Here is an 11,355-nt window from a genome sequence, read left to right on the forward strand (position 1 = left end):
TGATATTATAATGATGGATACATATCACGATACATTTGTTCAAACTCATAAAATGCACACCTCCAAGAGTGAACCCTTGAATAAGCTATGGACTTTGGGTGGGTATGATGTGTCCATGTAGGTTCATCCTTGGTTAAAAATGCATCACACTGGTGAGGGATTTGGGTAAAGGGGAGGCTGTGCATGTGGGGAGGCAGGACACATGTGAGAAATCTCTGTACCATCATTTCAATTGCTGTGCAAACCTAAAACTGCTTTAAAAAAATTAAGTCTTTAAAAAAATACCAAACATCCACCTCTCTTCCTGGATTATTCAAATTAATTTTTATGAAAAATGTTATTTTAAAGAGTAAGTTAGAATAGTGTTAAAAAGCTCCCCAAGTTCAAGCTCTAGTACAAAGCCACAGTAACCAAGACAATTTGGTACTGGCACAAGAACAGACCCATAGATCAGTGGAACAGACTAGAGAGCCCAGATATAAATCCAAGCATATATGGTCAATTAATATACTATAAAAGAGCCATAGACATACAATGAGGAAATGACAGCCTCTTCAACAACTGGTGCTGGTGAAACTGGACAGCTACATGCAAGAGAATGAAACTGAATTATTATCTATCCCCATACACAAAAGTAAACTCAAAATGGATCAAAGACCTGAATGTAAGTCAGGAAACCATAAAACTCTTAGAAGACAACATAGACAAAAATCTCCTGAATATAAACATCAGCAACTTTTTCCTGAATGCATCTCTTCAAGCAAGGGAAACAAAAGCAAAAATGAACAAGTGGGATTATATCAAGCTGAAAGGCTTCTGTACAGCAAACGACACCATCAACAGAACAAAAGGCATCTTACAGTATGGGAGAGTATATTTGTAAATGATATATCTGACAAGGAGTTAACATCCAAAATATATGAAGCAATAACCACAAAGCAAATAACCCAAGTAAAAAATGGGCGGAGGATGTGAACAGATACTTCTCCAAAGAAGAAATTCATATGGCCAATAGGCACATGAAAAGATGCTCCACATGGCTAATAATCAGGGAAATGCAAATAAAAACCACAATGAGATATCACCTCACACCATATAGGAAGGCTAGCATCAAAAAGACTAAGAACAACAAATGCTGGTGAGGATGCAGAGAAAGGGGAACCCTCTTGCACTGCTGGTGGGAATGTAAACTAGTTTAGCCATTGTGGAAAGCAATATGGAGGTTCCTCAAAAAGCTAAAAATACAAATACCATTTGACCCAGGAATTCCACTCCTAGGAATTTACCCAAAGAATATAATTTCTCAGATTCAGAAAGACAGATGCACCCCTATGTTCATTGCAGCACTATTTACAATTGCCAAGATATGGAAGCAACCTAAGTGTCCATTAGATGAATGGATCAAGAAGATGTGGTACATATACACAATGGAATATATTCAGCTATAACAAACAAATCCTACCATTTGCAACAATGTGTATGGAGCTGGAGGATATTATGCTCAGTGAAATAAGCCAGATGGAGAAAGACAAGTACCAAATGATTTCCCTCATTTGTGAAGTGTAACAACGAAGCAAAACTGAAGAAACAAAACAGCAACAGACTCACAGACTCCAAGAAGGGACTAGTGGTTACCAAAGGGGAGGGGTGTAGGAGGGTGGTTGGGGAGGGAGGGAGAAGGGGATTGAGGGGTATTATGATTGGCACACATGGAGTTGGGGGGCACAAGGGAGAAGACAGTGTAGTACAGAGAAGGCAAATAGTGACTCTGTGGCATCTTACTACACTGATGGGTAATGACTGCAGTGGGGTATGGGGGGACATGATAATATGGGTAAATGTAATAACCACATTGTTTTTTTATGTGAAACCTTCATAAGAGTATATATCAATAATACCTTAATAAATAAGTAAGCAAGTAAATAAATAAATAAAAACACGGTCTTTTGCCGTGTATGCTCTGACAGGCAGCACAGAGCCCTGCAGGGCCTGGGTGCTCACCCCTTTCCCCAGCTGCTGTGTGTGGTAGCTGCTGATACATGAGCACTTTCTGGAAACTTCTCTCAGCTGAGGGAAGAAGTTCTGCCTCACCATAGGTTATGTGGTCTCCTAGGCCTCCTCTATCCAGTGACTAGTGTGTAAGGGTATCTAGCCTCCCTCACCGCTCACTGGACTTGATCCTGAGGTGTTCCCATACTCCTCCTGGGTGCGATTTCAGGGACTCAGAGCTTTTCCAGGGAACATGATGTCTGACAATTTCTTCTGTGGCCCACAGCTGGCAGCCTCTGTGCATCAGGCACTGGGCTAGGCTGGGGGTAGTCCAAAGCTATGTGTATAGGTAAACTGTATATGATATCTCAGATTACTCTCTAATTTAGATCATTCCACAGTCTTTTCAAGAGTTTCCCTCAGACTGGTCATCTGGGCCTTCATCATCAGGGCTTGCACCTTATGATTCATTTTACCCAATTTACAGTCAATTTCTTCTTATTTCTGTGGTTGCTTGTTTTGGGTGTTGGAAAATGTCCAACTGCCTCTGGCTTCTAGTGGGAAAGGCTTCTCCTGTCAACTGTTCATGTCATCAATTCAGCCAGCATTCCTTTGAGTTTCAGTACCAGGACTTTATGTCTTTAGCTTCTCTTTGACCTTCTCTGTGAGTCCTCTTGGGTCTATGTCCTTGCCCTTTTGTTCTGAGTAACCACATGAGAAGATTATGATACAGAAGGAGACTGAAGCTGGAGTCAGAAGTTCTAGGTTCAACCTCCACTGCCCACATTTTTTAGCTGCGTGACCTCAGACACTCACAAGGCCACCACACTTTTTGGCACCTGCTGGGCGTTACAGGAAGGTTCCCTTTTTACCTGACCTTTGCCCTTCAGAGCTCATTGTGACACATCACAGTACCCACACAGTCCAGGGTTCCACCAAGAACCATCCAAGCTGTGGCAGAAATCAGCTTTACGTGTTGATCAAACGTCCATGGTGAAGAGCTGTGGGGGCCCAGCGACAGCGTGGTTGCAGGACTAGATCTCAGCTCTTCCTCTGCCACTGCAGATTCTAAGCTGCTTCAAGGCTGGTCAGCCACCTTTCCAACTTTGTTTTTGTGGAATAGCTAGCTTTGATAAATTGAACTTCATTAAAATTAAAAGTAAACCGAAGTTCTCACAGAGATGAAAGAATTGACATTTTAAAGTGTATATTGCTGAAAAAGCATTACATTTTAGATGTCATTTTAACATTATGTAAAATAAAGAGGTAAGAACATTTCAGAATATGGTAGCACTCTATGAACCAGGTGTTATTGTATCTTTCACCTGAAATACACAATACATGGTTTATTAGATAGCACTCTTCTAGCAGTTTAAACTTTATTGATAAAGATATTATCACTTTCATGACATCTTTAGAAAGTTTGGAAAACTACTTAGGAAGTATTCAGAATTGTTTTAAATGCTTACAAATTTATAAAATATTCCTGAAAGGCACTCAAATGATCAATGACTCAGCTCCTGAAAATTCACTTAGAAATATGGAAGATTTTACATGAAAATGTATGGAAATGTTGCCAAAACATGCAGAGCAGGTACAACAAGTTAGAAAGAGGAAATTTTAAAAATAAAAACTGGTCAAAGATGTCAAAACCAGCACAGTAATAGATGTGCACAAAATTTACCTGACTGCTCCAAATTCTAAATAAAAGACAAAAATGTCTGAAAGCTCAACATCTCTCTAGGGAGGAAAATCAGAAAACTCCTTGAGGGTTCAAAGAAATGAGCAGTAATAACAAACCAGTGACTGAATAAAGTATATATTATCTGTTTTTTTATTTGAGCAAATTATTTTGCACTAAATAGCTTCCTATTTCTTCAAATGGTTTCTACTTCTTCAGTCTTAGACTGCAGTCAGGAAAATTCACTTCAAATCGAAAATACAAGACATATTTGAATGGACTATATGTAGTGTGGAATCTGAAAACAAAGTAAAATTTGAATCTTTTTTTGGCTGTTTCTCCCAGTCTTCAATTAAGTCAATGAATACCATTGACATACCATCATGAACGAATTCAATGAAAATAAAGAGTAATTAGGCAGCTCAATATTTTAGCCAAGGTACCCCAGAGAAACAGAACCAATAGGAGATATATCTGTAAGATAAATTCCAATGTAAGGTAAATTCCACCTGAAATTAGTAGGCGAAGAAAGGCAACAAAGGGCCAGGCAGTTTATTTAAACGTAGTTCCCAGGTGATGTTCCTCGGTCTGAAACACAGGCCGGGGGAGTCACCCCCAGCAGGGCAGGCAGCAAGGTTTTAAAGAAGGCAAGGGGAGAGAGAGCAAAGGTGCACAGTGGCACGAGGACTGCTTGCCTAGGGTACGTGGGGGTCTCTCATTGGCCTTTAGCCAGGTACTGGAAAGTTACCACTGATCCTTTAGCTTGGGGGAAGGGCTCTAGTTGGGAGGGTTATCCGATCAGGCTCTGGAATGTTGTCAGACCGGAACCTGTTGGTCTCTTCACCTCATTTGGTGAGGTCTGAGCTTGTCCAGTAGGCTCATACCTCCCCTTGGTGCCTCCAGCCTTACAATATATGTATCTACATTTATGTTCGTTAGGGGTTGAGTTTATTCTCCTCCGTTCTTGTCCCCATTGCAATGAAGAATTGAAAGGCAGAGACACAGTAGCAAAGCAGAATGAAAGTTTTATTTGAATCCACTCCAAGGGAGGAGCCGGCCAGAGCCAAGGCAGACAAAGGCAAGAAAGGGAAGCTCACTGAACTCCTGCTCGGCCTTGGGTAAATCCCTTGCCAACTACTACAGCCCTATGTGTATCTATAGCTGTGTCTATTGGTATCTATTTAAGGAAAGGCCTGAAAGTGTTCTGAGCACAGGAGCTTCTGTCCCTGTGGAGCTGGGGTATGCCACCGACACATCAATGTGTTCACCAAAGCTCTCCAAACTCCATACTTTACGAATTTTTTTGGAGTGCTCATTATGTGTGCATGATTGATTCAATCAATGGCCACTGTGGTTGGAAATCAATCTTCAGTTCTCTAATCACAAGATTGGTTTCTCTGGCAACCAGCTCCCATCCTGAAGCTGCCTGGGGCCTCCCAAACATCACTCATTAGCATAAATTCAGGTGTGGTCGGAAGGGGCTTGTTATGAATAACAAAAGACAGTCCTTTCACTCTATCACTCAGGAAATTCCAAGAGTTTTAGAAGCTCTGGGTCAGGACCCCTAGACGGAGACCAAGTATACATTTCTTATGGCACAGATCACCTCTGATCTTTGACCTCAGACCCTGTGTAAGTATGTACATTTGGTGTAGCATTTATAAAACAGATATAGCAATAATACCCACAGAATTATGCCTAACATTTGGAGAAGCCTGCATGGAGTAGGTATAGATTTAAAGCAACGACTAATTTTCCTATAAAGCCATCACATATTTTCATATTCTTGGTGAAGGGCCCCCACCAGTAAGATGGCAAACTTCCGCTTCTCTTCAGGGTCCTCGGTTCCTGCCGGTGCCACCTGAAGCCCAATCACCTCTCGCCCCCCCCACCCCAATCCCAGCACCTAGCCAACAGCCACCAGCCCTGTAGAAGTAACACCACAATCACCCTATGCCCCTTCCTATATAACCCAGCACCTTTCCCTAATAAAGCAGAATTCTCCGGTGAATTGCTGCTGTGTGTCGCTCCTTTCCTTTCATTGGTGCCGAAACCCGGGAGATGGGATGCCCCAACTGGGCCCCGTCTTCCCCCCGACACCAGCAGCAGCTTGCCCTCATCCTCTTTTTCCGGCGCTGGCTCATCACACTCACCACTCCTCTATGGCCTTTAGGTAAGTTTTCCCCCGGAGTGGGCCACTCTTCCCCAAGCTACCGCAGTGCCATTGACTGTGATCATCTGGCAAGGCCCTGATGCTCGGGGACGAGGAGGGAACTCTCCCTGCCTCAGGCCTTCACGGCTGCGGCGGACCCTCAGGCCCCTCCTCCGATAGTCATAAACGCACTCACCATCCCTTCCATCAGTGCCAAAACTTTTTAAGCAAAATTTCCCCGGAGTGGGCCACTCTTCTCCGAGCTATCACAGTGCCATTGACCGTGATCGTCCGGCAAGGCCCTGACGCTCGGGGACAAGGAGGGAACTCTCCCCACCTCAAGCCTTCACGGCTGCGGCGGACCCTCAGGCCCCTCATCTGAAAGTCATAAATCCCCACCTCAGGCCTTCACGGCTGCGGCAGACCCCTCAGGCTCCCCTCCAACAGCCATAAACAAGGTGACTCCTTTGCGGATGAAAACGCTCCCTTCCCCCCCCTCCTTCTGTTCCGTCCGCCGAAATCTGTTCTGTCTGCCGAAAACTCCTAGCACTAGGTACCTTGTGACTCCTGCAAATTGCCTTCTTAGGGAAGTCTGGGTGACGACCCACACTTCCTAAGAAATTCCGACTCGTGTATGAGTTTCCGCAGACCACCAAGGATCATCGGGGACGCCCTTTGTCTCCTTGCGGTATGCTTCCAGTCCGAGGATCTCCGTTTGTCTTCCCCTGTTTGTCTCCTTCTCTGTCCTTTAGCCATGGGAGCCTCCTCACCCCTCCCTGAAAGTTCACCTCTTGAATGCCTGCTTAAGCATCTGGCTACCCTCTCCCTGATGCCTGATATAAAACCAAAACTTCTCTGTAAATATTGCTCCCAAGATTGGCCGACATACCCCCTCGACAATAACAACCAAAGGCACGCAGGGGGATCTCTTGATCCTAACATCACTCGCAATCTCTTTAACTACTGCCAGCGCCTGAAAAAATGGAAGGAGATTCCCTATATTGAAGCTTTTCGCCTCCTAGATCAAAATCCCAGCCTCTGCACCACCTGCTCCCCGCCCCAAGTTTTCCTAGCCTGCAAGCCGTCTCCCTCCCCTCCACACACTCCCAGTCCCTCTTTGAATACCTTTGACCCTGCCGATGAGCCTCCACCATACAGACTTCCCCCTTCGGCCCCTCCCCCTCCTACAACCCCTCCACCCTCCGCCGCCACTGCTGCCTCTTTCCCTGTGGAAGCCTCCCATCCTGTCCCTTCCCCTTCTTCTCCTACAACAGCCCCTCCCCCTTCCTCTACCGCCGCCGCCGCTGCCTCCACCCCCGCAGAAGCCTCCCGTCCTCTCCCTTCCCCCTCCTCCACTCCCTCCACCACCATCTCCTCCCACACCTCACCCCTTCCTCCTCCATCCCCCTCACCTCCCCCCCTCCTGCAGATCGAGCCTGAGCCTTTCAGCCCCCCTCTAACTAAGTTCCAGGAGCCTCCTCCATCTTTGCCCCCTCAGATTCGGTCCTGAAGGCCTCCCAAAATTATCGCGGCTTTGCCTCCATCACCTGTTTCCCCCGCACAGACTGAGCCAGAACCCTTCAGTCCCCCTCAGACCCGGTCCCGAGGGCCTCCCAAAATTATCACCCCCCTCTGGGAAGTAGCAGGATCCGAAGGCATCGTGTGCGTTCACATCCCTTTCTCCTTAGGAGATTTAGCCCAACTAGAGAAACGCCTAGGTTCCTTTTCCACTGATCCCACGACATACATCAGGGAGTTTCAATGGACCCTCCAGTCTTACAGCCTCACACATCATGACATTTTCATGCTCCTGACCAATACTCTCCTCCCTGAAGAGCGTAGACGAGTTTGGGACTTCACCCATAAGCACGCTACCGAAACCCACAAGACTGACCCCACCTATCCCCCTGGCCCCACTGCTATCCCCGAACAAGACCCACACTGGGATTATAACACCGCCGTGGGTCTCCACTCTTGAGATATTTTTGCCTCCTGCTTAATAGCAGGTCTGAAAAAGGCAGCTCGTAAAGTAGTCAATTTTTAAAAGCTCCAAGACATAATTCAAAAGAGAGATGAAATCCCCTCTGAGTTCTTAGACAGACTCACTCAAGCCCTATTACAGCATACCAGCCTGGACCCAGAAACACCTGAAGGAAGACATGTCCTTATGACATACTTCCTAGCTCAAAGCTACCCCGACATTAAAGCTAAACTCAAAAAGTTAGAACAGGGCCCCACTACCCCACAGACTGAGATCCTAACAATGGCCTTTAAAGACTTCCATAACCGGGAGGAGGAGAAAGAACGCCGTAAACAAAAGGCTGATCAGGCCAATTTCCAGATGTTGGCCCAGCTGATAAAACCACAACCTGGGCGCCCCTCTACAAACAAGCCCCCCACAGGAGCTTGTTTCAAGTGCAGAAAAGAGAGACATTGGTCAAGGGCTGCCCCTCCCCCAGATCTCCTACCACCCCATGCCCCAGACGCCACAAAAAGGGCCACTGGGGGTCTGATTGCCCAACCACCCGAAGGGGAGGCTGGATGAACAACCCCCATCCTAAGCCCGCCGTAGTGGGGCTGGCAGAAGAAGATTGACGGGGCCTGGGGGCTTCTCGCCCGACCATTTCCATCACCAAACAGGAGCCCAGGGTTACTTTAACAGTAGACAGTCGCCCCATCTCCTTCCTCCTAGATGCAGGAGCCACCTTCTCAGTCTTGCGAGAATACCGGGGCCCTACCACTCCAGCCATTACTCCTATAGTCGGAGTAGGAGGTAAACAGATTTTCCCATTAAAACCCCCCCCTTTTATGCACAATCCTAGACAATCCCATACCTTTCTCCCACTCCTTCCTAGTTATGCCCCAGTGTCCCATCCCTTTACTAGGATGAGACATCCTTTCCCTCCTCCACATTTCCGTAACTATATCCACTCCCACAGCCCCCAGTACTCCCTTTCTGATGGCCCTCATAGCCGACGACCCCCCTCTACCCAATGAAAGCTCTGGTTCCGCCCTCATACACCCTGTAAATCCCAAAGTTTGGGACATTACAAGCCCCTCCGTGGCCCTATGTCCCCTTGCCTCTATCAAATTACGTGACCCCTCTCAGTATATCTGTCAGGCCCAATACCCCCTAACCACTTCAGCCGTCATAGGCCTCCAACCCATCATTCAAGATCTCTTAAACAAAAATTACCTCAGACCCACTCACTCCCCATTTAATACCCCCATATTAGCTGTTAAAAAAACCAACGGATCTTTCCGCCTCGTCCAAGACCTTCGCCTTATCAACATGGTCATTGTCCCTATCCATCCCTTAGTTCCAAATCCATACACCCTTTTATCGCAGATCCCTGCCTCAGCATCCCACTTCTCAGTCCTAGATCTCAAGGACGCAATTTTTTCTATCCCTCTAGACCCCTCCTCCCAAGATTTTTTCGCCTTCACCTGGACGGACCCATGCACCAGACATTCTGAACAACTTACTTGGACAGTTTTGCCACAAGGCTTCTGAGATAGTCCCCATATTTTTGGACAAGTCCTAGCTCAAGACGTCAAACAGTTTCATCATGATCACCCCGAGTCCACTTTATTACAATATGTAGATGATCTTCTACTCTGCAGTCCCTCGTGGGAACAGTCTCAACTTGACACTGCGTCTCTACTTAACCTTCTACTTCCAGAGATTACCGGGTATCCCCCGTCAAAGCTTAAATCTCTTCCCATTCTGTCACTTACCTTGGATTCCTTCTGTCTCAACAAAGAAAGTCCATTACCTTAGACAGAAAACGGCTCCTCTCTGACCTGCCCGTTCCCAAAACCAAGACAGAAATCCTTTCCTTTCTAGGCCTGGCTGGGTATTTTAGAGCGTGGATCCCTAACTTCTCCCTGTTGACAAGACCCCTATACGACCTCAGCAAGGGCCCCCCTGAAGAACCATAATCATCCTCACCCCGACATTCCTTCATTAAGCTCCGTCAAGCCCTTGTGGAAGCTCCAGCTCTCCATCTCCCTGATTTCTCAAAATCCTTCTCATTATACATTCATGAGAGGTCCAGTCAAGCTCTAGGAGTCTTAGGCCAATATTATGGCCCATCCTTTGCCCCAGTAGCTTATCTCTCCAAGCAATCAGACCCCACAGTTCGGGGATGGGCCCCCTGCCTACGGGCATTAGCCACTGGAGAGCTCTTGCAGAAAGAAGCTCATAAACTAACATTCGGAGCGCCCCTTACCATTCTGTCCCCACATCACCTAAAAGATCTCTTAACCTACAAAAGTTTACAGACTCTCCCTCCCTCCAGACTCCTGACCTTACTATCCTCTTTCCTCCAAAATCCAAACATTTCTTTCCTCCCCTGCCAGCCCCTGAATCCGGACACTCTTCTTCCTCTACCCTACTCTCCTCATACTCCCTCGCATGATTGCCTAGAAGCCCTTCACAACTTCCTTCCGTGCCACTCCACGATCTCTGAAGGAGCCCTCTCACACTCCGACCTCATCTGGTTTACTGATGGGTCCTCCTTTAAACATGAGGGCACCCACTACTCAGGATACGCAGTAGTGTCCCTCGAAGATGTCATTGAGGCACGAGCCCTTCCCTCTGGTACAACCAATCAGCAGGCAGAACTCATTGCAGCACCAGAGCTTGCACTCTGGCCCGGGACACGTCTCTCACATTGTACACTGACTCCAGGTACGTATTCCACATTCTCTTGTCTCACATGGCAGTATGGAAAGAACGAGGCCTCTCACCACAAAAGGAAATTCCATAACTAATCCAGCCTTAATTACTAAACTTCTAGAGGCTTCACAACTCCCACACTGACTAGACATAGTCCACTGCAAATCACATCAAAAGGATGACTCCCCCATTGCAAGAGGTAACAACAAAGCCGACAGAGTAGCCCCGTCAGTTGCCCTATCAGAAGACACACCAGACAACAATCCATCTGCCCTTGCAGTTTTAGCCTTATCACAAGACACCCTCTGCTCCCAGGACAAAGAGTCTCTCTTCCACCTCTTATATGATCTGTTCCATCCCAGCCCCCAATCCTTGATCCATTTTTTACAATCTTTTTTTCCTCTCTCTCCTGAAGACAAAACCCTACTTAACCAAATCACCTGCAAGTGCACCATCTGCCAACGCACTAACCCTAATGCCCCCTCAAGGCCCGACCCTTCCCGGCTCATCAAGCAAGGCGTAATGTCCCTGCTGCAGATTGGCAAATAGACTTCACTAACATGCCCCCTGTATGGCGTACCAGATACCTACTCGTGTTAGTAGATACATTTTCAGGATGGGTCGAAGCTTTCCCCACCACTAACAAACGAGCGTCCATGGTTGCCTCTATCCTCCTCACCCAGATCTTTCCTAGGTTCATGATGCCCACTTCCCTCCAATCAGATAACGGCCATGAGTTCACTGCCCAAATTATCCAGAACCTCTCCAAGTCGGTCTTGCTCCCCTGGCATTTACATTGTCCTTATCGACCACAAGCTTCGGGAAAAGTAGAAAGAGCCAATAGGACTCTAA

Source organism: Manis javanica, chromosome 16, assembly GCF_040802235.1.
Source record: "Manis javanica isolate MJ-LG chromosome 16, MJ_LKY, whole genome shotgun sequence".
Classification (NCBI taxonomy): domain Eukaryota; kingdom Metazoa; phylum Chordata; class Mammalia; order Pholidota; family Manidae; genus Manis; species Manis javanica.